This window comes from Euprymna scolopes, chromosome 7, assembly GCF_053919585.1.
Source record: "Euprymna scolopes isolate OS-2025 chromosome 7, ASM5391958v1, whole genome shotgun sequence".
Classification (NCBI taxonomy): domain Eukaryota; kingdom Metazoa; phylum Mollusca; class Cephalopoda; order Sepiida; family Sepiolidae; genus Euprymna; species Euprymna scolopes.
Window position 1 is genome coordinate 173111600 of NC_136488.1, and position 24508 is coordinate 173136107.

At 34.8% G+C, this 24508-nt stretch overlaps 2 protein-coding genes across 3 annotated transcripts in view; one reads left to right on the top strand and one right to left on the bottom strand.

Annotated features, from left to right (window-relative positions):
* LOC145280158 (uncharacterized) overlaps positions 1-15415 on the bottom strand; it is a 30248-nt gene extending 14833 nt beyond the window's left edge. The window contains exon 1 of one of the 2 annotated variants that reach the window (XM_080131926.1): positions 15320-15415. The gene's annotated coding sequence lies outside the window, so the exon portion shown is untranslated. Of the gene's footprint in view, positions 1-802; positions 2499-15319 lie in introns of those variants that run through there. The other variant, XM_080131925.1, reaches the window with a different exon arrangement.
* A 79-nt stretch (positions 15416-15494) lies between these two features.
* Positions 15495-24508, top strand: part of LOC145280159 (uncharacterized) — a 28313-nt gene continuing 19299 nt past the window's right edge. The window contains exon 1 of the mRNA XM_080131927.1: positions 15495-15727. The gene's annotated coding sequence lies outside the window, so the exon portion shown is untranslated. The remainder of the gene's footprint in view (positions 15728-24508) is intronic.

The window sequence follows — 24508 nt, forward strand, 5'->3', positions numbered from 1 at the left end:
GTAAATTTATACAAACACCGTGACAGCGAATTAACCCTAACCCTAACCCTAAACCCTAACCCTAACGCTGTCACGGTGTTTGTATAATAATACCAAAATATGTTACGCCGAAAGTTTCACATTCTTGCGAGCAAGGAAATTATTTAAAGCTTGCATATAAAAATTATGCGAAATATGTAATTAAAAAAAAAAGTAGAAATATTTTTTGGAATATTAATTTTTTTTGTGAAAATATTAAATAAACAATGCTTAATTCAATGGTAATATCAGTAGTTCGAGAAATTAATTTTTCTTCAAGTGATATCGAATTCATTAATACGGACTTTAGGGGCTTTTTTCGTAATGTTCCTGTAAAAATTATTTTATTTTTATTGTTACAAATTACGGTGTTTTATTTATACAAAAAAAGCAAGAATAAATTCTTGCGTTTTTTATTTACTACTGAAAACCATAACTTTAGTAAAGGTATTTTTGTTTAAACAAAATAATACATTTCCACTAAGATTTAAATAAAAATAGTTCATTATATTCCGCGATCATTATTTGACAAATACTGAAAATTTTATTAAAATTAGTTAATTTCCTGATTTTTGGTGAATTGTTAAGTAAAGGGAGGGGTCAAAATGTTTATACGTTTTGAGCGTCAGCATTCATTTTGCCCGTATCTATATATTATCATTATTCGTTTATATGCAATCATGAAACGTTGACTCCTCATTTCCATATCAAAACAAGATAATGATGGTTAGTACGGGCCAATGTAGTAAAAAGAGAGTCGTAATTAAATTGAAGTAATACTTACTTTCCCTTTGGCAATCTACTTTAAACAAAGAAAAGATTATAAGATGTACGCAGTAAAACGGGACGAGTTTAGAACGCCAATATTTAAGATGGCGACCTGAAAAGTAAGTTCGCAGAAAATTAAAACAATTATTTTCATTTATTGTGATTTCACCTTTTGTTTGTTTTTTTGTTGCTATACACTGTGTTATTTTTTTTATTATTATTTGTCCCATTGTTAAAAATTATTGGCGATCACGAATATTAACTTAGTCGAGCCATTGCTTGTAAACTGCGTTATGCCATGACATAGACAATAGACGATGTTAGTCAATTAGTACGTGATAAAATGTTTATTTACAGAAACATTTTCACAGAAATAATGAATTTTAAATGTAACATAGTATGATGATGTTTGGCGGACGTACATGAATGGGGCCCCTATAGAGAAATATGCATTGTACGCAGTTCGTTCAAGAGAGCATTCATTATTCCCAAAAGGAAAGAAATTTTGGCGTGTATGGCTTTGTTTTTGTTTTTTAATTTTGGCCTGAACTTTGTGCTTTTCGGGTTTTTATTTTATTTATTTATTTTTTTTTATGGATACTTTTTTAGGGCCGTGTTTTTTTGTTTTGGGGATGGATATTTTTTTTTTTTTTTTTTTGCCGTGTTTTTTGTTTGGATGGATATTTTTTTTTGCCGTGTTTTTTTTTTGTTTTGGGGATAAATATTTTTTTTTTTTTTGCCGTGTTTTTTTGTTTGGATGGATATATTTTATATATATATTTTTTTTTTTGCTGTGTTTTTTTTTGTTGTTGTTGTTGTTGCATGTGTGAATATATATTTTTTGTTTGGCCGTGTTGTTTTTTATTGGGGGAGAGGGATGGAGAAAAATTTCAATTTGGCTTGAACTTTGTGATTTTCGGATTATTTTGTTGTTGTTGTTGTTGTTGTTGTTGTTGTTTTTAACCGGATTTAACGGTTGTGGGGGTATTGGCACAAGTTCCAATCATTTATAAACTGTGGTGAATATAACATCCTGAGTGTAGCTGCCGGAGGTGAGGATGCTCTTCCAACAATCCAGAAGAACAATAGCCTTGTGCCACAAGGCCCTATTCAGAGTAAGGTAATTGTTATAAAAAGCTTCCTCCTTTGTGAAGAGTCACTTATTCCTTTATTTTTATGTTACTGTGGTTACAAGACCTGAGAAGAAGGTCGCGAAGAAGATTGTATTTTTTTCGCAACCTCACTTCAGGTTAGCTACTCTCAGTTATATGACTTTTTTTTTTTCAACAAAACATTAAAAACACTTCAAACATTGGGGAACACTTAAACCATTAAAAAATCACGGTAACATAAGTGCATAAGCACCAAAAAAAATTTTGTTTTCATTTTGTTTGTTAAATCCGGCTAAAAAACAAAACAAACAAACAAAAAAAACACAACAATAAAATAATCCGAAAATCGAAAGTGCAAGCCAAACTGAAATTTTTATTTTTATGTTTGAATAAAAAAATAATTATTAAACAAAAACAGTCGTGTTCTCGTCGAGTAGGGTTTTTTTATTCAAGAAAAATAAAAGGTACTCATATAAGTTTTTGTTCACCACACGTGCTTATGGAGACTTTTGCACCAATTTTCCTGTTAATAATTACCTATAACTATAATCTCCGGCCCCAAAAAAAATATCCCCCCCCAAAAAAAAAACAAAAACACGGCCAAACAAAAAATATCAATCCAAAAAAAAAAGAAAAAATCCATTCCCCCTAAACACACACACACACACACACACACACACACACACACACACACACACTCAACAAAATAATCTGAAAAGTTGCAAAGTTCAAGCCAAAATAAAAAAATTAAAAAACAAAACAAAACAAAAACAAGGCCACACACGTTAAACTTCTTTCCTTTTCGGAATAATGAACGCTCCCTTGAGCGAACTGCGTATAACATCGAAGCCGATGCGGCGCATCGGCTTCGATGTTATAGGCAGTTCGCTCAAGGGAGCGTTCATTATGCGCATTCCGATAGAGATCACTCGTGTACGTCAGTCTAATGTTTTTCACATGTAATAATTTTTTCAAATAAATATGAGGCGATTCAGAAGCATAGGCGACCTTACTTGCGACCTGAAAACCTAGTCAGGTGAAAACCTAGTCTCGATGTGAAAATGTCCCGATTATCAAACCTATTTTATTTTAAAACAGATAAGCAAATTGACATGAAAGAAAATGTAAAACTTTTGAACATGTATTAATTTTTGTTTAAATATATTTTACAGATTAATTTTAAACTACAACAGGAAGTCCGGTTTGGTAATCGGAACATTGTCACATCGAGGCTAGGTTTGCACCTGACCGGTACGATCGCCTGTGTTTCTGAATTGCCAAATGTGTCGATTTACTTTTATGTATTTCTCTCCCCCCCCCTCCTCTCTCTCTCTCTCTCTCTCTCACACACACACACACACGCACACACACACACACAATGTTGGCAGCAAGATTTCCAGCTATGGTATAACTGGAAATGTTTTCTCAATCATTAAATCATTTCTCTCCGATAGGCTCATAAGAGTAGTGGTCGATGGACAAAAATCGGAGGCCTGCAATATAAATGCTGGAGTCCCTCAGGGGTCAATCCTGGGTCCAACTCTCTTCCTGATCTACATAAATGACCTCCCTAAACACATACTTAAATCATTCGTTGACATCTATGCTGATGACACGACCATCTACGGCAACACGTCAAAGGCTGTAAATGACAAAGTTCTCTCTGATTCTCTCTCTTCTGATCTCGAGCACGTGGTTCAGTGGGGGAAGACGCGGCTGGTTACCTTTAATGCATCTAAAACCAAACTCCTATCCTTACATCATCAACGCTCTGATCCCCATCTGGCATCAATTGGGATGGATGGCTCTCGTCTGGGAGAGGCCCCGTGTTTTGACAAGCTTCTGGGTTTGACCTTTACTCCTGATCTGAAATGGAACACGTACATCAAGTCTGTTGCCAAGGTCGCTGGAAAGATGATGGGATCCTTCTACCGCTCCAGAAGATATCTCACTACTGATGCAATTCTCTATCTATATAAAAGCCAAGTACGTCCAAGGATGGAATACTGCTGCCATATCTGGGAAGGAGCTGCTAAAAACAGCCTATCCGGCCTTGACAGGGTACAAAATAGACTTTGTGGCTTAGTGGGGGATACCCTTTTCTCTACCCTGCAACCTCTCTCCCACAGAAGAGACGTTGCGAGCCTATCCTTGTTTTATCGTTATTTCCATGGCAGGTGCTCGTCTGAACTCCAATCTCTGGTCCCCCCTCGCCAATCTTTCATACAAACACCCGTCTAGCTGAATCCACTGTGAAAAATTTCCGCCACTCTTTATCTGTGCCTAAATCAAAACGTGGATTCCATGGACAAAGCTTCTTTCTTAGAACTGCACGCCTGTGGAACTCTGTTCCATCTGCCTGCTTCCCACCTGACTGCAACTTGGATGTGTTCAAGTCCAACGTTAACAAGTTCCTGATGAGCCGCCCCTTAAGTAGACACTTCATCAAATCTCCACACTAATGTAATGTACTTTCAATAACCGTTATCCCTGAGTGGCTTCCGGGCCTTGATAAGTGGTGACCACTGCGTAAAAAAAAAAGCAGAGTTGGCTGCCCCATACCCAGCATTACAATTTTCAAAGAAAGAAAATGAAAAAAAAAATAAACACACACACACACACACATTCAAACAAATGTTATTGAAGAGCACGGAATTCTGTTTTATTATCTTCCTTTTCATCTTCTATCTCTGAATAGTTTTCTTTGTGTTTTTTTTTCAAAATTGTATAAGTTGGATCCATAGTGAGCGCTTTTGACAGAGATACCTCTATCATCCTCAGTCATGTTGTAGAAATTATGTTTTTTTCTTTTCCTCATATATATATATATATATATATATATATATATATATATATATATATATATATATATATATATTTATCATAGTTACGTGGTGGCTTATTATGAATTAGCTGGGCGGATTTTTTTTTTTTTTAATAATTATATATAGAGTATATTAATTTATTGCATATTTACAAATGTACATATTTAAATCTGCTATCCTAAGCATTTTAAAGTATTTCGACTATATTCGTAATTGATATTATTGATCTGCGGGTTTTTTTGTTGTTTTAATATACAATGCTTCGAGTATTTTAAGTCTATTATCATTTTTCTCGCCTTGCAAAACCATAGTGTTTTCCATGATGATCTTTCAGAATTCCGAATGATGGCAGCCATGTTTTCCCAAATGTTGCAATATCGAACTAGAGTCAGAGAGGCGGAGAGTTAATCTTCGCGATAATGTGTTTGTAGTATAGCCTATGCAGTTAGTATTATTAGAGATACATTCTCTTAATGGTAGTTAAATTGATAAACTACATTGGTTTTACAAATTATTTGTCTGCAAAATGTTGTGTTTGATTACGAGGTTAGTTTTCTGCAATTTTGTATAATAGATAAGAAATTTTATTTTTTTGTTATCATTGGGAGTCACGTATCAACGGATTATATTTTTTTTAGAATACTTTCATCAGTTTGGGATTTACCAGAATCAGAAAATTCTGCTGAGGTAAATGCAGTATCCTTATCAGAAACTAAGATTTCAGAAACACCCAACCTGCTGAAAATGTCTTGTAGTTTTTTTTACAGTTTCATTTGAGGTAGTATGGTTCATCTAGAAGACTTCTAGCCATTTACTATAAGCATCAACCAATATTAAGTACTGTTCTCCATTAATTGATCCTGAAAAATCCATGCTTAGTCTTGACAAAGACATTTCTGGCGTAGGCCATGCATGCAATGTTGTTTTCCTAGGAAACTTTGCAACCAATTGACATTTGGCATAACTTTTTACAAGTTATTCTAATTGCCTGTCTATGTTTGGCCAATACACAGAGCCACAAACCAAGGCTTTCATTCGATTAATTTGCCGATGTCCATGGTGGTATTGCTTGAGAACTCTGTTCTTTGAGTTTGAATGGAACAACAAGTTCTCCAAAGAGAAGTGTTTCATTGTGCATTGTGTTTGTGCAAAAACAATTTCTCCAAAGATTTTTTTTACTATGTCCGTTTTTTGTATTTGAGATCTGGTATTTAATTGAATTTCACCTCGTCGCCAGATTTTGTTGTGTTTGGAGAATGGGATGTCAGGATTATTGAATATGCAAATAAGTAAACCAGTTCACTATATTTTTAAGCACTTCCCGTTTTGTAGAACTTTCTAAGGGGCAATAACTCTTACTGTTTTTGTTTAGAGTTATTCCCTCTTTTTATTGCTATACCAGTATGCTCAACAGTAATTGCCCAAAATAGTTTGAGGTGTTCTCTCCGTATCTCAACAACACCAAAAACCTTATCCAGTCGTCTGCACAGAAATTCCACCCTCTGAAATCCTTGTCGTTCATCTTTTTATACACTTTCTATTTTGCCGCATTTGCATATCTCACGTTTAATAACACTTTTCCCGGTTGCTAGAGCCAAACAGGTAATGAATGTAGTGCCAGTGGAAGAGGGCCTTTCAAAATTGAACATGCGTTTGTGAGGGGTGGCATTAGTGGTTGTGCATAGTAGAAAGCGACTAGCATGTTAAACATCCTGTAGAACGTCCTGCCCAGCGTTAATGGGTAATCATTGAGATTCCAAAGCTAAAAAGATAGTGTTTCATATAATTCCATTTTCGTGCTCACATTGGCTGTTATCTCTTGGGGCATAAGCAATAGTGTTACTGGATCTGATCCCAAGTCATAGCAGAAATTGCTTGAATTCTCTTGACATAAATGAAGTTCCCCGATCGGAATGGATAAATGAGGGAAGTCCAAAGATAGAGAAAATAGTCATCAGGCACTGTATTATAGTTCGAGAAGAGCAATCACGATGAGGGAAAGCAAAAGGAAATCGATTATATTTGTTGACAACAGTAAGTATGTAATGGCAACCTGATGAAGATACAGAAAAGGTTGTTTGTAATCAACAGAAAGATGTTGAAATGGGGCAGTAGAGCGGATAAGAATATGATTATGGGAATTGGGGGTTTAATTTGGCACAAATAGGACATTCAGAAGTCATGCACCAGACTTCATTGGTTGTATGTGGCATATTTTGTGATCTTATAAAATGCCAAAAGCGTTGTACTCCAGCATGTATTAAAGAATTATGAATTAATTATTAATTTTAATTCCCTCAAGGAAAAAATAGCAGTACCACATGTTTGCAATAACGTATCAGCAACAACATTTTAATTCATAGGTCGATGTTTCATATCATATGAAAAAAGAAGAAGTTCCATTTTCCGCCATATAATTTTATCGTTTTTAATTTTTCCATGATTAGCAGGTTTAAACATAAAAGATATGGTTCGCTGATCTGTAATAATAGTGAAATGTTTCCCAGTAATGAGGTCTCCATTTATGGACACATACTACTATGGCATACGCTTCTTTTACAACTATATAAAGTCGCGTTTCGGAGGGGTTTAATGACCAGAAAAAGAACACTACAGGTCTCCCAGCTTGTAAGAGAGTGCCTTCGATAGCTTTTTCTGAGGCATCAGTTTCAATAAAAAATGACAATCCATCATCGATAACCTTTACAGAAGACTCGGCAATGTCTTTCTTCAACTCTTCAAATGAATTTACAACCATGAAAGACGTCGGGAATTGTTTATTTTCAACTAGTGGACGAATTTGATATGAGTAATAAGGTATCTATTTTGCATAGTAGGCAAACATACCAAGACCCATTTTTAACAATTTTGAGTCGGAAGAGGGAGGCATTTACAAAAGAGGTCTCAAATTCTCAGGATCGGGTTGAAGAGTTCATTACAAATTTTATATCCAAGTATGTTAATACAATAAAGTAAAAACTGTGACTTTTCCAAGTTTCTTTCGAGGTTGTATGCAGAGGCAGCCTTTAAGAAACGCTCCAAATTTACGTTGTGCTCCCCGAGTCTTACCACAAATAAAAAAGGTTCCAGACAATATCAGAAATAAAAGAATTCATGAAACGTTGAAATGCAGAAACCCCATTTGTGACACTCATGGGTATTTGTTAAAATTGGTATAAACGATTTCGAACTTGAAAGGCCATATAGGGGCGATCTGAGGGGCAAATTTCAATCTGATAGTCTGCTTTAGACAAGTCAGTTATATCGAAGATATGATACTGGGTTATTTGGTTTATAAGATTTTGGATTCGTGGCAAGGGGTATGCATTAAGCAAAGTGAAACGGTTAATAATCTGGTAAAAATTGGCTGCCAATTGTTTATTTTCATTAGGTGAAAAGTTACAACTTGAGCGCGCCATGGAGAATACCTTGGTTCAATTATACAATTCTCAATTAATTTAAGAATTTCTTTTTCAATGAACATAGCATCCTCAGCACAGTAATAGTGGGACTTAGTAGGAATGGGTTTGCAATTAGAGGTCAAATTTCTGAATAATTTAATGGAAGCACAATTGACTTTAGTAACAGTGCAGATTTTTAGAATATCATGTAACCCATCAAAAGAAATAGTATTACTCTGGTGCATTTTTAAAAAAAGGTATTCCGAGTATAATACGTGCATGAATTAAGGAGTATCATGAAGTCAATGTCTTTACACTCGAAATCGTTGAATGTAATATTCTCAGTGCAATATTCAGATAGTTTGAGGGAAAGAGCAGATGATGCCATAGAAGTTACAGAGTTCATTTGCGAGTAGAAGGTAACGTTTCCCTCCACAATTGTAGCATCGGTAATGAGTAAGATAGGCAGTAGACAGTACAGAATCAAACTTCATACGAGAATCAGCAGAGTCAAGGAGTACGTTTTTAGTCATAGCACCAGTTACAGCATTGGTAAAATCATTTTCAGTTGGAGTTGCAGAGGCAGCAGGTTCAGTTTGAAAGACATATAACTCCACTCAGAAATGAGCTTGCACTAACGACCTAGCACATTGAGTAATCTCCTTGAGATCCAATATATTATTTTCGAGAATTCTGGTGCATATTACTAGAGACCGTAGGCTACTTATAAAGGCATTGTGGACAGTCATCCCTGTGGATAGCAACGGTAATATATTTGAAGCCACAGTCAGTGGCAAGATGATTCAAAGCCTGTAGGTACTAATCTAAGGACCCATTATTCCGTTGTAGACGTGTTGAAAGTAGATGTCTTGTGTGGATAACGTTGGGAGGCTTGTAATAAACATATTTTAGTAGTTCGGTGGCATGTTCGAACTCAGAACAACCCTTGATAACGTCAGCAACTGTAGCAGAAATTTTGTTAAAGGACTTCAAGTTTGTCTGGATTTAAATGCTCAATGATAGACAAATAGTAAGTAAAGTTTCGGTATCATAGTTTTAAAAGTTTGCTAGCCTGTGGGTCTGCAGAAAATATGCCGAATCTCTCCAGTCGAATACTCTTATCAAAAAGATAAAATTAGGTTGAAAAAAAAAAATTCAGTTGAATAAATTGTAATGTAATGAAGACGCAAGCAGAAAAACATTTTTCCAAGGTTTTATTCAACTGAATTTTGCAATGACAAATGCGGCAAGTGGCTAGAAATGCATGTTAATATAAAAAAGAAAATAAAGAAAAAGCAAACGGCAAGATCATGTGAGAGGAGATATACAAATAAAGTGAAAGTCACTTTAATAAGAAAGTTATAAGAAAATTATAGCATCTATAAACACTAAAACTTATTTAGTTATGGATGCCTGTGCTGTTTTAAGTATTGCACATGGAGTAGGAGTATATTTTAAGTAGACCAATACCGCCTGAAAACCGCTTCCTTTGCTTTTTTGGGGGTGTATGTTAGGCTGTTAGAGTTTTGGTTAGTGTGTCGGAATTTATCTTGCTTCCAGATAAATTCGACGCTAAAGTAACTAAGCTGAAAAAAAGCATGAAACAAAAGAGGGGGGGTAAAGAATAAAATATAAATGTCTTGCTTTAAAACGAAGAAGAAACTTTATTTACAATAAGTTGCAAATTTTTCCCTTTGCGGGCATTAAACTTAAAACGCCAATGTAACTTATAATGAAAAAGTAACATGTAAAGAAAAAATAACAACACTGCTGGTTCTTATAAAGAAGTTGTGCGTATCCATTACGAATACAACAAGAATATACAAAATAGTAGTATCTCCCATTCACACTAGCATATGAAGTTAATTTCAGGAGCGTACTCACAATTGAAAGCCTGTCAGGCAAGTGGCCTTTTTCTTTTTTTTTGTTTAAAGTTCTTTGAGAATTTTCCTTCCTTGCATGAAAACCGTAGACACACGTATTACAGGACCAAGACATCGTCGCTTGTCCGGATAGGAAATTCCATAATACCTTGTCACGTAAAAGGCATTTTCTTTAAATTCCACTCCTTGTAAAATAATAATAAAATAAATACGTGCAGGACCGCAGTCACGTAGTTATTTTCCAGAAGCCTGTCTCGTCACAGCCGGGTATAAATTTCTTGCCGGGTTTACTTCTTTCAAGGAGGGCTCTTCAAAATTCCATCTTCAGCGCCGGGCAAAGAACACGTTCTCTCTCCTCGACAGCAGAATTTCAAAAGAGGACGAAATACGCGCTGAGCTCGTGACGTCATTACAGAGCTAGCATTTCTCTTTTCTCCAAATTGAAGGGAGTTTCGTACAAATCCAAAATATACGAAACTAAAACTCATGATGGATACAAAATGCAAAAAATCATATATAAGAACCAGATAAACAATAATAAATGTAAACAGGGGAGGTGCACCATTATTGGTACAAAAAAATTCCAACATTCTCCCCCAACAGGAAATGGCAGTCAACCTACAGTTTGATGACACCTGTAAAATTTACAATACAAATTTTTATTTTATTTTATATATACATATACTACACAATGTATGGTCAGGAGCTCTCCAGAAACACATTCGAACAAAAAAGCAGAAAAATTCAAATAGGCTTATTCTACAAAATTTCACATGAAAACATTCATGTTTTAGGTTAGAACAGAGGAGTACATAACCAAATTCAAAAATTTTTAAACTAATAGTACGATGCTAGGTTGCAACAGAAGTTTGAACAGAGAATATTCTGCCAGGTAATCAACCTTTAGCACCTAAAGTATAAAGGCTTGAGAAGTTCACTTACCATCCAACCTCCTCATCCTTCTATTATCTCTGGCGTACACCAAAATATCTCAGCTCCCTCGTAACCACAAGAGCCCAGTGAGATCAACACCGGTGCTACAAGAGGGGCGGATCCAATCAACCCTATGCTTGGACGAGTTCTTCAACTCGGTGAAATAAAATAAAACTGCAACCCAAATTTTGCACAAATTATGCAAGGCAATTGCAGTTTTAAACGCCTGCATAGCTATATACATATAGCTAAACAAACAAAGTTGAGTATAGGTGTCAGAAACACCTAGGTAGCTGGAGATGTAATATTTATGGAAGACTCCTATCAAGGAGAGATCCAATCTTGTTGTGTTCAGCACTGAAACAAACATCTCAGCATTAGAAAAATCATTTCTAACTAAGTATAAGATGGTTCTGAGCGCCTCAGAAACACCTCTGGACAAATCAAGCTTGACTTCGATAGCTCTTGCAATACTGCAGTAGGCTACATCAAGGCAGATCTTTACAAAATATTCAAAAACAATAACACCTGCATGTGACTCCCAAGCAGGAACCGTTCTACTTAAAGGAGCCACTTCACAGAATGAGGGTTCTGCAAGTGTTCTCTGTACAACATATCCTGCACTCTCATAGGAGCTCGGAGAAGCTGAACTACACACCATGTAGTCAGCAAATTCAACAGGGTCCCTCATGGGATTCTTTATCGAGTTACACTCAACCTGAATCTGGACGCCCCAGTCCAACTTGAGTTCACGTAACTCTTCAAAAACCATTCTCTTGGTTTTTACACGTTCACAGGTGGATATAGTGCTTTCTGCCCTATACCCTTGATGGAGAATTTCTCTCCCAGTGCTAACATTAGCACTTAAAGTGCACAAAACTTGCACTTTCACACAGGATAGACTCCTGTCCTTTAACCACTGACCATTGTCAGAACCACATGACCGGAGTAATATCCCACCGTCATGATTAAGTTCCTCGGTATTCTGACAAGGTTGTGGAAGATAACCACTTATGCGAGTTTTCGAACTCACATGGTTAGAGGGCAAAACAATTCCAACATCCCATGGAAATCCCTCCATAAATTTCATAATATTCATTCCCACACTTAACAAGTCGTGGACACGAGTGGTATCATTCATGATACCTGGGAATCTCACTCCCAATACTTTTAAAATACTACAGGCAAACTGCCCGCCAGAAAAATCAAACTTCAGCGCCTGACTACGCAGATCCTCTGAAGTGGCACTTGCAACACTGCTTTCAGACTGTGATGCAACATCTTCCAAGCCAAACTTGCCAGCACTCAGCAAACAGTTTTCAGAGTCTGGACATTCGGGTTTAGTAGCTGGTAACTCGCCAAGCATCTCCCTAGGGGTTTCAAATATCTCAGGGTTGCACAAGGAATCACACTCCACACCATCTGCCAACCTCGAAAGAATGAATCGAACCTGGGACGAGAACACTACAACATTAACAGCATCCGCTTCTACAAGCGAACAGTCCACGTCCTCACGTAAGGAACGATCACCCAACAACTCTGTAATATTATCTACCGATGACAACCATTCATCGACAATAATAAATGTAAACAGGGGGGGGGGTGCACCATTATTGGTACAAAAAATTCCAACAAGTGTAGATTAATAACTAAAAATGGATTTGCGACGTTTTCAATATCAAAATCGTTTTGGGGAGACTTGCAAAAAAAAAAAAAAACCTCAACAAACTTTAAAAAAAAAAATTACGATTGGAAAGAATTCTATAATATTACCATTTTTCATTCATATGCAAACATGGAATGTTGACTCATATCTATATCAAAACCAAACGGGAACATAATGGATTGGACGCATCCCTATAGTAAAAATGGTCCCCAAAAGCAATTAAATTCAAGTAGGCTATTTTTAAGTTTAACTTATTTTAGTCTTCTGTTATGAAGATGAAAAAGTCGAACAAGGTGGTGATTCAATGAAAATCTTCAACACGCATAAAACTTCTGACTTGTTTCTTTTTATGAAATATTTAGATTTATTTACTTATATATTGAAAATAAATACAATAATTTTGGTTATGCCAACTTATTTCATGTTAGAGACTTGTTTATTTATTTTACTTATATATTTAAAATACAGTTTTATTTTCAATATTGCAAATGAATATTGTTGTTTTATCATTTTATTATTGTTTTTCTAATAGTTTTTCTTTTAGTACAAATTTAGAAATATATTGTCTTTCAATAATGAATTACATATTTATTTATGTACATTTTTTTCAAAACTAATGAATGTAAAACCCTTCAAAATCTATTATGTTTGTTGCTGCCAATTACATTTGATTAATCGTTGATGAAACATTTAAACTATCAAATAGGAAGTTATACTTCTGAAAACTAAGTTGAGGAAAAATTAAAACGCATTTAAAACATTTAAACTATTAATTAGGAAGTTATACTTCTGAAAACTAAGTTAAGGAAAATTTGAAAGGAATTTGGAAACTTTTATACTGTCGAATAGAAAGTTATACTGAAACCCCCTTTATTTAATCTATTATGTGTCGTTTACACATTATGGATTAAACTGTTGAGGAAATATTACCAGAGACTGACAGCTGTCCTCCGGATTACTGCTTGAAAGACATTTTATCAGAAACGAGTGGCACAATGCACATGCTGGGGTAGTTTGCTAGACAATTTCAAATAGCATCCTTTGCTATAACTGTACTCAGCAAAAATATAAATGTGTGCGTGCATTAGATATTAGCAGGAAAACAAGGAAAGTGCGCTAGTCAAGGGTTATTATGATTGTTCAAGCCAAAAAGATATGACCTTCACCTTCACCAAGGTGCACGACTTATATGACCTTCACCTTCACAGAGGTGTACGACTTGACACAAAAAAATAACTTCTTAATCAACTGCTAATGCACACGTCACTGTAACGTCCAATGACAACAACAACCTTCTCACTCGACCTGCCTTTTATATCATTCTCTCAATCCCTCCTCTTGTGCATGCGCACGTAAATTCCTGACAACCTTGAGACTTCCGCTTATAAAAACCCAAGTTTTGTTGTCGCGCATGCTTACACAAGGCACAAACACATGGGCGTTTGTTTTGTTGGTAAGTACTACAAAAGATTTGTCAGCTACAATATGTTTTAGAATAATCAAAATATTTAGAATAAATATTTATTTACATTAATTTAAGAATGTAACTTAAAAAATGTTATAATAATTTAGTTGACAACTTAGAATAATGACATGTAAAAACATCAGGTGATTATCTTAGTAACGTATACTAATAATGTCATTTAGAATGGGAGATGGTCTTTTTGAGATGCATGGAAATTACTTCAGTCAGTTGAAGTTGAGAGAGGAACAGAGACGGTTTTCAGACTGTGATGGTTCCAAGTAGACAGGGTCAGAAATGGCGATGATAAGAATTTAGGACCAGCGTTGCAGCTTTCCAATGGAGGGAACACCCGGAATAAAGCTGCTGTAAATACACACAAAAACTTTGTACAAATCTTCATTTGCAGCTTTTCCAAGGATCTGTCGAAAGAGGACCAAAGATGGATCAGATACGTTCGCAATTGGTCAGATGTTGAAACCCAAAATTAGTGTTATTTGCCTTTTGTGTTGTAAAAGTATTTATATATTTTTTTGCTCGGCCATAAACTGTATTTTAATGTACATAGAACGAAATCTAGATAAGACCATCACAAAGCTAGACTATCACACGTATATACACACAGCAGATAGATGACTGTGACGCATATATACTCACGTATATACACTCTCATACAAGCTAACCACTAGAAGACACACGTGCGACGTGCGTATATATATATATATATACACACACGTGCACATATACATATATATATATATATATATATATATATATATATATATATATATATATTTAACCCTCCGACGATATGACATTTATCTATTTTATTTACATATATAAATATAATAGATAATTTAAATAAAGTACATAAATAGAAGCATAAATCTGCCTATTTGCAACTCCATGTTGCCAAGAAGCTCTGGAAATAAAAATGCTGGCCGCCATGTTTGTTCTTCCTTTTCTTCGCCTGAACTCACTCGCTGAGCACTCACGGTAAGACTTGTCTTTCTTGCTTCTAACCACAAGTCGTTAAAAAGAAACAATTCGGAAAACGCAAAATTATCTATTACATTTATTTTCAATATAAGCGTAAATATTAAATGAAAAGAAACGAGTCAGAACTTTAATGCACGTGACGATTTTCATTCAATCATCGCATTCGACGCATTGCATTGTTCGATTTTTCGGTCTATATAACAGAAGTGTACAATGAATTAATCTGCCAAATAAATTTCAGGTAATACTTACGTTCTGTTTGGCAATCTGCTTTTAACAAATAAACGATCATAAGATATGTTAATTACAACGAGATTGCTTAGGTGAAAGTCAACATTTAAGATGGCGACCGCAAAAGCAAGTCGGCAGAAAATTAATCAACATACCCTTTCAATTATCGGCTCTGTCATATTTTCTTTTGCCCTTATTAAACTATTAAAATAATGCGATAAATAAAATAATAATTTTATGCGTAATATTCAACAAAGAGATCGACGATTTCATAATACGACATTAAAATTAGTTTAGCTTTAATTTTCTGCGAACCAGCTTTTTCTGGTCGCCATGTTAAATATAGTTTTCCACCCGTCAAACTCGTCTCGTTTTAATTAATACATGTTATAATCGTTCCTTTATTGAAATCAATTTGGCAAACAAAAGGTAAGTATTATGTGAATTTACCCGCTTTTATGAGTTCTTTTTATCTTTCTTTCATTTTGTTTTTGATGCAGAAATCAGTCAGCATTCTCAGTTTGCATATAAACGAAGACCAATAAATTTATAAAATTGTCTCTAATATATATATATATATATATATATATATATATATATATATATATATATGTGTGTGTGTGTGTGTGTGTGTGTATGTGGCTCATTCCATGTCAAATCGACAATTTGGGGGGGAGGGGGCACAAACCATGTCTGACACGGATTTTTTTTTTTTTTTCAAATTTGCTACACTTATAGATCTCCATGAAAGGAATTGAATGGCACCTGTTACACTAGGTGTATCAGAAATTTGGAGGAATATTTGACACCCCTAACAAAAAAATGCGAATAAAAAATAAAAAAAAAACTCGTAATTTCTCTTTTTAAAGTCGGTTGTTTATTTTCTGTATGGAATATACTTCCAAAATAAACTATTAAAGTTGTTTAAAAAATAATAGAAATATTATTTTTTATTTAAAAAAAAAAAAAAAAACAGTTGGTCACCGCCCCATAAAAATTCACATTTTTGTAAAAAGGTCATGATCATATCTCAGAAACCCCTTGACCTTGAGATGTCTAACAGGTGCCATTCAATTTCTTTCATGGAGATCTATAAGTGCAGCAAATTTGAAAAATATAAAATATCTGTGTCAGACATGGTTTAACCCCTTGTCGGTTGTACATAGAATGAGCTATATATATATATATATATATATATATATATATATATATATATATATATATATGCGTGTGTGTGTGTGTGTGTGTAAAGGTAAATGCTTGCTTTAACTACAACAGAACACTGACCAATAAAATTTGTGGCACTTCTGCAGGACAGTGACATATCAGCAACGGAGATGTGTTATCAACCCATGTTCTTTGAAAGAGAAATGCCATCTAGCGGCTATTATGTGAACTTCAAATCGAAACCAGTGTTTACAATAACGCAAAAAATATCAAATAAAATAAATAACACAAAAGTATATGAAAATCAAAACATTTGTTGCATAAAAAATGTACAAAAATATAATTTTAATGTATTAATAATATTAATACATTAAAATTATATTTTGGTACCAAAAATTATATTAATAATATAATTTTTTTCAATGAGTGATTCATAACTAAAAATAAAATAATAAATATGATAAAAACATGAAATATTTATAGATTGTTTTTAGAATTATTTGTTTGTTCTTTTTTTACAGTAAGTTTATATAAAAATTTAGCAAAATATGATTTTACAGACATGAATCATTTATAGAGGTTTAAAAATTATTTTTTAGACAGAAAGATTGTATAAAAATGTATCAAAATATAATTTTAGTGTGCACACATTTTTAGAAAATGGAAGAATTATCACCCCCGGTTCCTGGACTGACAAGCGACATCCATCGGCGGTTCTTGAAACTAAAATACACACATTTGTCTCATGTCACTGACATGCTGAAGTGCCAAATTTGTTTGTCTAGAGGCTTTTGGGGTCACTGACAATGAATCTGATATTTAAACATGTTGCAAATTTACTGTTTGCATGGTATTTACCCCTTGACCCTGGGACTATTTTGCACCATCTCACTGCCTTCATTAACACTATGCATGAGAGTTCTGTAGTGTTTTCTCACATGATGTGTTTGCATGCTATGTGCGTAGTAAATTGACTTGTCACATTGTGGAGGAATCTTTCAGGGACATTTGAAAGAAAGTTTTTAAAAAATGTGGTTCATTTTTTGTGTTGTTATGTAGTTTTTAATACTTTTTAATTGATCTAAAAAAATTAAGTTTTCACGAACGGTTTACAAAAACATTTTTTATGTTTTTCATTCTTTTTTGGGGGGGTGGGGTATTCAATTATAGAACTTGTATAGTTTTAACAGGTGTTTCTGCAGTTTAATTAACCATTTTTCTGTAAGTAACACACCAACATTAACTGAGTATTTGTATTATTATTTATCGGACTACTGTTCTCATTTTGAGTGTGATTTTCACAACATTTCAGTCGATATAACCTCCGACCTTCTTCAGGTGTATCTTGTCGAACTTGGGAATGTTTCTGTCAAACTCGGGAATTTGGATGGAATTTCAAGCGGAACCCTTTATTTACTTCACGGGGGTAGCATGATCTTGTTCTGTCAGCCATGACTAAATAGGAGAATATCACTTTTACAATTACTGATCTCATCCAAGTTGTGCTATTAAAAAAATGCACTCTCGAGGTTGCTCCAGTTCACTCCAAACTTTGCAACAAATGCCTTAACGAATCTTGCTTTCCTGACTGCTAGAAAATTGCTTCTGTGATACCTGTTTTCAAGAATTTAAATTATTGCCCCATTAGCATCCTTCCGCTTTTCACCAAAATATTTGAGTCCTTAATTGAGCAAGCTTTAGTCCATCACCTTACAGCTGCTAAACTTTTGACCGACCAACAATATGGATTTAGGCAAGCCCATTCTACAGCAGATGTCCTAACTGTAGTCTCTGAACATATATGCCATACACTGGACAAAGCAAGGGAGAATAGAGCGGTAGCCTTAGATATATCTAAGGCTTTTAACAGGGTATGGTACGATGGTCTCAGGAAAATCAGATCCTACTGTATCACTGGACGAATACTTAACCTAATTAAATCCTTCTTAAGTAAGAGAAGAATTCAGGTTTTTCTTGATGGTCATGCATCTAAACAATATGATATTCATGTGAGAGTACCTCATGGGTCTATCCTTGAACCTTTATTATTCCTAATATTCATAAATGATCTTCCTGATAAAATTATCTCTGAGATGGGTATATTGCTGATGACACTACGCTCTATAACAGGTATGAGGAGAAAGTAAATGAACACATATCTAAAGAAATGGCAGAAACACTGGAGGAAGACTCCAATCTGTAGTGGAATGGGGGCATTAAAGAATGGTCATTTTCAATGCTGCCAAGATTAAGTTTGTTTCCTTCAATAATTACAAGAGACCTTCTCAACCACCAATAGTAATGGCTAAAGATACATTACCTGAACATACTTCTTTTAAAATCCTCAGCTTATAATGTTCATAGGGAACATGAGTTGGAACAAATTCATTAAGAACATTGCCAGGGCTGTTGCAAAAAAGGTAGGCTCTCTCTCTACCATGCTAGAAAGTTACTTACGCCTGAAAGTATCCTGTACCTCTATAAGGCCACCATTCGCCTATGCATGGAGTATTGTTGTCACATTTATGCTAGTGCACCTGCTCTAGTCTCCCATTCCTGGACAGAATTCAAAAGAGAGTTACCAACCTAATAGGTCCTGAACTGTCATCTAAGCTACAACTTCTGTAGAGAATGGAGCACATTATCCATCCTTGTAGAAGGTGGTAGCTGCTCACTATTGTTAGGTAGGAGATTAAAGAGATGGTCTCCTTTGCCATGAAATGAATACATGAAATATGTCGATATTATAAGTACAACCAAGTAAATTTATTTACATAGATACAAATTAAAGTTTATAAAAGTTCATAGTGAGAGATGTATGAGTAACGTTACTTGTGTTTTGGCCTCAAGAGTCCTAGAGAGGTTAAATGTCGGTTTGGAATAGTTAGGCCATTGCCAAATGGGGAAGTGTTTTTTGTCAGGTCTGCGTTGTTGCAAGGTCCAGTGAAAAGAGAAAGAATTGCATAAACTGGATGTGGATGTAGGTTATATCGCCATCTTTTGGCAATGAATAATATTGTCAGAGTCGAAGGGAAATAATCCTGGTTGCCTCAAAGTTATCCGTTTGTGTTTGTGTATTTGCTTATGTGGTGAACTCGATTCCTACAGTACTCCCTCCTTGTTAGCCAGAAGCTAGAAGAAATAAAAGAAAAATGGAAAAAACATGCAAATGTATATGGCCAAGAATGAAAAAGAATTTTTTTATTAAGTGTCAAAGCAAAAAAAATTTGTAATGTGAAAGGATATCAGACAAAGAGTTTGGAGCTCATGTAACTGCGTGGAAGGTCACAGGATGACGTGAATCGTAAGTGCAAGTGATTGTAGTGTAGACTGTATTTCTGCAGAGTCTAGGAAACATGTACAAGTGTCAGCACAGTGGGTTGAAGTTAGTCACATCAGTCACAAGTTAATCTGCAAAGAATAAATCTGTTCTGAGAAAAGCAAGTTGTTGAGATTAGCATGTATAGTCACAGTGTGAGGAAGTAGTTCTGTCTGTAGAAAGTGCGTGACGATGTTGTTTAGGTGATCGTTATAACCAGTGAGTCAGTCGGATCATGAACGTCCAGGGATGAGTTCTGTACTGTGAATTTTTTCAGCTTCTCATTTTTGTTGGATAACTTCTGTCATGAGATCGTTGTGAGTTCCAGGAGTTTACAGTGCTTGAGGAGTGTCTTTGTGAGTTTGTTTGTTGTTAGTTGCTAGAAAAGGTGGATATGCCATAAGGTGTTGCTGGAAAGGGCTGATATGCCGTAACATGGTGCAAAGGCTTCATATGCTGTAACGTGTTGTAGATGGTTGATATGCCGTAACATGGTGCAAAGGCTTCATATGCTGTAACGTGTTGTAGATAGTTGATATGCCGTAACATGGTGCAAAAGCTTCATATGCTGTAATGTGTTGTAGATGGTTGATATGCCGTAACATGGTGCAAAGGCTTCATATGCTGTAACGTGTTGTAGATAGTTGATATGCCGTAACATGGTGCAAAGGCTTCATATGCTGTAACGTGTTGTAGATGGTTGATATGCCGTAACATGGTGCAAAAGCTTCATATGCTGTAACGTGTTGTAGATTGCTGATATGCCGTAACATGGTGCAAAGGCTTCATATGCTGTAACATGTTGTAGATTGTTGATATGCCGTAACATGGTGCAAAGGCTTCATATGTTGTCATATGCTGTAATGTGTTGTAGATGGTTGATATGCCATGTTGTTGACACACATTGCAATTTATCATTTTACAAAATTTGAATCATTCTAGTTGAATTTAAAGCCATTAAGTTGCTTTTGCTCATTGTTATGCTGGTTGGCTTGTTGTCGCCTGTTCCCTTCCATATTTATGTTGAAAACTACAGTTGACATAGCATGAGAGTTGCTATTTTTAGTTTTTGGTGGGCTTATTGCCACTCGTTCTACATGACAAAATAGAAAGCTGAAATACATTTTTTTTATATGCACACATGGTGGAAAAAGAAATGTAGAAAGTTGAGAAAAACGCTATTCAGTTTTGTTATTATTTTTGTTCACGTACTATCGGTTATAAATAAGTTGGTCTGATTGTAGCAGTGGGCGTATGTCACTGGACTTATGTCCGTGGTTGTAGTGTGATGGTCCATCCATTTGGAGGTGCTCTTTTAGTAATATGTACCTAGGCCATGTTTCTACTATGTAGAAGATTTTCGTGGCTGAGGAAGCAAGTATCTAGTTCTCAAAAAATGACTTTAGTTGAACAAACCAGGTATGCAGTTTAAGAGCATGATAGGAAGGCATGCAAAAGGAAAATTGACCCTCCAGGGTTGTGAGGACAGGTTTTGCTTCGGTCATGGTGAAAAGCAGAAAAGAAGAAAAAACAACAAAATTCCAAAAAATACAGTTTGTAAAAAAAATGTAAAGAAAAGAAAAATGTGTTTGTATGTTTTATGTGCTTAAATATAGATAACTGTAGGGAAACATGTGACTTACCTAACTAGCACGTGTGCATAATTCAATGGGTCGGTCGTGAAATGAAATGAATGAAGAAGAAAGAAAAAATGGCTGCCTTATCTCTTTATATGCCTGCAATGTGACCACCCGATATGCAAATGAGATGCCCCTGGTTGGAGATAAAAGAGGGTTGATTTTTTAGAGGGACGTTCATTTTGAAGTTGGATTTCGAAGAAATAAGTTGAATTAGCAGAAGTTCGTTTGGAGTTGAGAGAAGGTGCGTTACGTATACAGAGGTTTGGAAGTTGGAAGTTTGGACAACAGTGTCAACCTTACCCAGGAAATTATTGGTGTGACGGGCAGAAGAAATAACACTCAAGTTATTGAATTATATAACTATTTCTTGTTCTTTTTTTTAGTCTTTTTGGACTGTAAAGAAAGAAGGTTATTCTCTTCCCTATTGTTTGGTTGGCTTTTATTTTGTTCACCATGAGCAGCAAAAAAAAAAAAAAAATAGCGGATGACAAAATTCAAATCTGCACATGGATTTGGACATTGTGAGGGGTGGACATTGCAGAGAAATACAACGAAAAAGTATTTTCCCTTGTTTTGTAACTGCATCTTCTTTTTTATTTTTTATTTTGTTTCCATTTTTTATTTTATAAGACTCTTTTTAGTTTTTATTATTATTTAATGGTTGTAATGGCAGTGTCTCATTTCTGACAGTAAAAGTTTTAACATAGAATATCGTTCAGTGTCAGTCAGTCCCCAATCTTTTAGAGTTATCTTCGATAATTTGTAGGTGTTTGATTGTCGATAGGTCACCAACCTGTAGAGGATAGAGCACGTTAGCCATCCTTGTAGCTGGTGATAGGTGCCCACTATTGTTAGGTAGAAGATTAAAGAGAAGTCGCATGGTCTTCTTTGCCATGAGATGAAGGCACAAAATATGTTATTATAAGTATAACCAAGTGAATTTATTTACATCATAGATACAAATTAAAGATTGTAAAATTTCATAGTGAGAGATGTATGAGTAACGTTACTTGAGTTTGATCTCAAGAGTTCTTGATGAGAGGCTAAACATTGGTTTGGAATGGTTTGGCCGTTGCCAAACCGGGAAGTGTTTTTTGTTATGTCAGCATTGTTATGAGGTCCAGTGAAAAGAGAAAGAATTGAATAAACTGGATGTAGAAGTAGGTTGTGTCGCCATCTTGTAGCAAGGAATAATATTACCAGAGTCTAAGGGCGATAATCGTGGTTGCCTTAAAGCCATCCATTTGTGTTTGTGTGTTCAATTTCGTGGAGAACTCGTCGCACACTCTTGAACACTGGTATCAGTCTCTTATTCACCTGGGAAGCAAGATTAAACAAAAGTTATTCTTTGTACAGTTTTGAGGACTGATGCTAGCTATTGATGATAAGTTTTTTTTACTTTAGTTAATTTTTAGTTACTTTTTAGTTTAGTTAGTTTTGAGTTAATTTATTTTCTTAAAGCAAAATTTAATATTATACAGCCGGTTTTTTCTTAATGTTGCAGTTAGAAACTTTCTAAAAATATTGTTTTCCCCTCAGCCTGCTCATTTTAAATTTCCAATTAAAAAATAGACGTCTTATATTTTTGAAAATGCTGACAGAAAATTTGTACTTTTGTTTGAGATATATAATCATTTAATCTTCACTGTTTATTCCAAGAGATAAATCATTAAATCTGAATTCTTTATTCCATAGCATACAATCATTAGCTATTCAATGTTTATTTAAAGTAATAAAATCATTGAATTGTGATTGTTTATTCCTCATATACAATTCATTAATTTTGCAATGTTTATTCTATGATAAAACTATTTAATATTAATTGTTTATTCCATAATATAAATTCATGATTTTATCTTATTAAATCTGAAATGAAAAGAGAATTCAAAAAATTACCAGAAATCGGATTATATAAAGTTTACATACTTTGAAGTAACCAAATAAACAAGTTTTGATATAGTGTATCACTTCTTAGAAACAATTCCCTATTGATTGATTTGTGGATAATGCAACAATGCTTTCTACAACATTTCATATTCATATTATAAATGCAGCCAGTTATCCAAGCTCTCATTATTATTTTATTCAGAAGTGGCTGCTGTTATAATTGATTCATTATATTCCACTCAGCTCTAGCAGTGACACACATCTGCAACACAGGCTATACCTCCCTTCTAATTATTTTCCCTTGTTTTGTAACTGCATCTTCTTTTTTCTTTTTTATTTTGTTCCCATTTTTTTTATTTTATAAGACTCTTTTTAGTTTTTATTATTATTTAATGGTTGTAATGGTAGTGTCTCATTTCCGACAGTAAAAGTTTTAACATAGAATATCGTTCAGTGTCAGTCAGTCCCCAATCTTTTAGAGTTATCTTCGATAATTTGTAGGTGTTTGATTGTCGATAGGTCACCAACCTGTAGAGGATAAAGCACGTTAGCCATCCTTGTAGCTGGTTATAGGTGCCCACTATTGTTAGGTAGAAGATTAAAGAGAAGTCGCATGGTCTTCTTTGCCATGAGATGAAGGCACAAAATATGTTGATATTATAAGTATAACCAAGTGAATTTATTTACATCATAGATACAAATTAAAGATTGTAAAATTTCATAGTGAGAGATGTATGAGTAACGTTATTTGAGTTAGACCTCAAGAGTTCTTGATGAGAGGCTAAACATTGGTTTGGAATGGTTTGGCCGTTGCCAAACCGGGAAGCGTTTTTTGTTATGTCAGCATTGTTATGAGGTCCAGTGAAAAGAGAAAGAATTGAATAAACTGGATGTAGAAGTAGGTTGTGTCGCCATCTTGTAGGAAGGAATAATATTACCAGGGTCTAAGGGCGATAATCGTGGTTGCCTTAAAGCCATCCATTTGTGTTTGTGTTTTCAATTTCGTGGAGAACTCGTCGCACACTCTTGAACACTGGTATCAGTCTCTTATTCACCTGTCAGGGAAGCAAGATTAAACAAAAGTTATTCTTTGTACAGTTTTGAGGACTGATGCTAGCTATTGATGATAAGTTTTTTATAGTTAAGTTAATTTTTAGTTACTTTTTAGTTTAGTTAGTTTTGAGTTAATTTATTTTC